Source organism: Gopherus flavomarginatus, unplaced genomic scaffold (genome assembly GCF_025201925.1).
Source record: "Gopherus flavomarginatus isolate rGopFla2 unplaced genomic scaffold, rGopFla2.mat.asm mat_scaffold_34_arrow_ctg1, whole genome shotgun sequence".
NCBI classification, from domain to species: Eukaryota; Metazoa; Chordata; order Testudines; family Testudinidae; genus Gopherus; species Gopherus flavomarginatus.
In genome coordinates, this window is record NW_026115061.1 from 6,154,087 (window position 1) to 6,158,620 (window position 4,534).

Sequence of the window (4,534 nt, forward strand, 5' to 3'; positions counted from 1 at the left end):
TTAGATGTTGCTTTCTAGTCCAGAGAGCTGGGGTTGATTTAGCATGCTATCGCCATCAGCTGGTCAGAGTAACCAGGGTGGGAGGGTGGAATTTAGGATTCTCCCACTAAGGGGAGGTGCTGTTGGACTCATCTGGTGGGGGAGAGTCTGAGTCTGAGTTCCCCACATGCCACACATGCATTTTCACAGGGAATCAGGTCCCCTTGGGAAAAACTGAAAAGAAGCCCAGGCCCAGGAATGTTAGAGAAGGGAATCACTGTTTGCCTTAAGAGGTGGGTGAGGGAAAACTGCAGGTCCTTCGATCCCTCCAGCACCTGATAGAACCATTTGTGGGGAAGGTCTGGGGAAGCCGAAGAGGACAAGGAGATGGGAAAAGGGCTTGCAGCTGTTGTGCAATCACCATGCTCCCAGCAGAAGCATCCGGGGGGCTCAGCACTCAGAACTCACAAGATGGCAAAGCTCAGAGCCCCGTTCCACAGAGTCAGAATCTGATCAGCTCACAGCAAGGGGGAGCAACACCCCTTCCTTGGTCTCTATGCCAGAGCTCCTATCAGCTCAGTCCTTCTCGCAAGAGTCGGCTGCTGAGAGGGTTGCGATGGGGTAAATGAAGGCAGAGGAGGATTGTTCTTCATGGGTTTTTTTTGTGTGTCTCTGTGATCCAGCTGGAGGAAGCATCATTTGAGTTTGTTTCAGTGACTTGTGCTGGGCTGAGGTTGTGACCCTGAGCACAGGGGTTCCTGCACTCTGCTTCTAGCCCCTCAGGGAGTGGACAATAGAGCAGTTTCAGAAAGTGGATAGAAAGTGCCTAGGAAAGTGTAGCATAAGTGAGAAGAAAAACAACATCTTCACTTCCCTGGTGGTCTAGTGGTTAAGTTTTGGCACTTTCACTGCCATGGCCTGCGTTCAATTCCCACTCAGTGAAAAGTGACTTAAACCAAAAAAGCTTCAGTTATTATTCACTTGCAATGTAAATAAATCTGTGTTTTTTTTCCTGATTCCTCCATCTTCCCAGTGTCTCCACGGCAGGGCTGGCTCCAGGCCCCAGCGCAGCAAGCAGGTTCCTGGGGCGGCCAATGGAAAGGGGAGGTTTCTGCAGCAGTTCAGCCCTCTCAGTCCCTCTCGGAGGGAAAGACTTGCCGCCAAAAGCGGCAGAAGTAGAGCTGCTGCTAATTGCAGCTTTTTAATTTTTTTTTCCGCTTGAGGTGGCAAAAACATTGGATCTGGCCCTGCTCCATGGAAGACAATTTTTTAAATCCCAGATGAGTGGAGTTAAATCAGTTCTCAGCCTGAGTCCTTAGGTCTTAATCCTGAAGATATTGTCCCATTATGGGGCCATTTCCTGCCTCTCTTTCATACGTAAGCACAATTTTTCTTGCACAGACACAGGAACAGCAAGATCTTTCTCTGTCCCTTGTGCAAAGCAGGGGGCCAAATTCCACGGAAACAATGGACAAGTAAGGGGCCCTGGGCACAACCAGCCCTGGCAGTGAGATATTCCCTCCCCTCTTTCTTTATGCCCCTGTTGTTATTTCATGGATTGTCTGGGATGGGAGAAAAGCTGAGTTCACTCCAGGTGGAGGGTAAAAAGGACCCTGCAAATCTCAGGACCCAAGCCCTGCTACCAGGATCACCTAGGTGCTGGGGATTTGAGTAGGAAAGGGACTGTGTGAATTGTCAAGGTGGGAAATGAATAACAATCGACAACTAGATCCACTTCATTAACCACTGACCCAGGCTAATCCTGCTGCAGATAGAAGGGAAACTGGGAGTGATTCTTTGCTGTTCAGCCATGGAAACAGTGACCCAACTGCATCACAGTGAATGTGCTGGGGAAAGCTGGACTTCACAGGCAGGTGGCAATAGCAGATCCTAGAAATACCTGGAGCTTCCCACATCACTGCTGCCACCAGGGTCAGGTGTTGAGCTACTCACAGCGCCCCTCTCCTCCCATTACCTTCCAGCAGGAGGTGGCAGCACCCCCCACCTAATGCAGGGGAGAGGGCTGAGTGTATCTCTGCATCCTGAGTCCAGGGCACACACTCTTTCTGCCCCACACATTGAATCTGACCCTAAGAACCAGCAACCTCCAGGACAGCAGATTTGCCCCTCAGAGCCAGAAATGTGTCCCCTATGCTGCTCTTAGGCCACTGGATGCTCTGGGAATAGGACAGTTCTGAGGGTAACTTGCAGCCTGTCTGGGGATGTAGCTCAGTAGTAGAGCACATGCTTTGCATGTATGAGGCCCTGGATTTAATCTCCAGGTTCTTCTTTTCACCTTGCTGCTTTGCTCATGCCCAGAGGGGATGTGGCCCATCAGTCTCGCTGCAGGAGTTTTAATCCTGTTCAGGGAGGGGCAAGTGCCAATTGAATGCAAGGTCTGGGGGAGTTTCTGCTCCTAAGTTACCTCAGTACATGTAAGATTCCCACCTACTGTGCTGCTTGGTACAATGGTAGATGAGAAGGGCGAATCCTCCAGCAGTGAAGGAAAGGGTCCCATCTGCACAGACTGAGAGGCAAGGAAACAGAGGGGCAGTCAGTGCTCAGAGAGGAGAGAGGTCAGTGATGTACACCCACCAGGGGACACTGTCTTTTTGAGTATCACAGGGGTAGCTGTGTTAGTCAGGATCTGTAAAAAGAGACAAAAAGTTTTGTCCTTCTAGACTAACAGACGTACAGGAGCATAAGCTTTTGTGGGTGAATCCCCACTTCATTGGATGAATGTAGTGGGAATTCTGTGCCTGGCTAGCCAACTACAAAAGCAATTTCTCCTTCCTTGGTCTTCACACCTCAGCTGCTAGAAGAGGGCCTCATCCTCTCTGATTGAACTAACCTCCTTATCTCTAGACTGATTCTTGCTTGCATATTTATACCTGCCCCTGGAAATTTCCACTACATTCATCTGATGAAGTGAGGATTCACCCATGAAAGCTTATGCTCCAATATGTCTGTTACTCTGTAAGGTGCCACAGGACTCTTTGTCTTTTTGAGGTGAGTGCAGTTTGCTTGGGATGGTGCTGACGATGGATAGAAAAAAGGCTGGAGTCCGTGACAGATGGGACCACAGAAGGGGAAGGGGAATGGCAGCCCCACAGAAGGTCTTTGGTGCTCAGATGCCCCAGTTATTGCACCCCGGCCTGTCACAGAGAGAGAAAAGAAACCGAAGGACCCAGCCCCCCTACAGTGATCCCATGGACAAGAACCTTGGTTGGGAGTGGAGTGAAGGTTCCCTCTGGGCAAAGGGGAGCTGAAATCCCTCAGTGTCCTGGAATTTAAGCAGTGGAAGCTTCAAACCCTGCACAGGTGTGGGCTGAGGTGCATCAGCAGAAGGTTGGGCTGTACAGGGGTGGCAGGTTTGTATGATTTTTGGTGGTGCCCAGAATGGGACCAAGTCCTGCCCACCCCCACCCCCACCCCCACCTCCACCTCCCACCCCGCACCCCACACCTGCCTAAGGCTCTGGGAGGGAGTTGAGTGTGGGAGGGAGAGGGGTTGGAGTCTGGGAAAGAGTTTGGGTGCAAGGTCTGGGCTCAGTCAGGGGGCTGTGCTGCAGGAGGGTGTACAGGGGGCAGGCTCTTGGAGGGAGTTTGGGTGCAGATGTGGGGTCTGGGTTGTGGCTAGGGGTGCAGGAGAGGGTGAGGGGTGCAGCATTTACCTCAGGCATCTCCCGAAAGCAACCTGCAGCCCCTCTGGCAGCAGCCCCTAAGCAGGAGGGCTGGGGGCATCTCTGAGCATGGCTACCCGCAGACTCCACCCTTGCAGCTCCCATTGCCACAGTTGGTAGAGTTGGCACTTGGGGTGGGGGCAGCGCGTGGAGACCCTCCCTCCCACCCCATGGGCCACAGACAGGTACCAGCCGCTTCCGGGAGTGGTGTGCCACATGGAGCAAGGGTGGGCAGGATGCCACCTTAGTTCCCTTGTGCTGCTGCTGGTGGTGGCAGGGGTCCCCGGGCCCTTTTAAATTGCCCAGGTGCTGCAGGCGGGACCAGGGGGACACTCCCAAGAGCCTAACATTGCTTTGCACAACAATAAATCTTGGAACAGGACAGAAATGAAATAGCAGCAGAACCTAAGGAATTAAAAGCCTCCGGATTCATGTGTGTGCACTGACTGCAAATGGAAACTGTAATTTGACTCGCTTTGTATCTGCGGCAAGTAAAATATCAGGACAAAATCATTCCAGTGCTTGTGACCCTGGGTTTGAGGAGGCTTTGGTCTTATTAAAACATAACTAGCATGTTACACTTGTGTTTGTAAAGGTGGCTTCCCCAAGCAATCCCAAGTTGTTCTTCCGACAGCTGGCTGATGGGGGGCAGCAGGGGATCTCCCCAATCTGGTGGAATCTCTCTGGGCCCCACTGTTAATTCTCCATCCTTTCTCCCCCTAATCACAGACACCCCTCCCCTCTCCATTATCAGTGTTTTAGAGTGACCCCTCCCTCCCTTTATGGGATACAGACTCTGTGACAGAGACTGACTGGGGCTCCTCTCTGCACGGCCCCAGTGAGGAAGGAAAGAAACTGGAGGTGGAGGAGAAG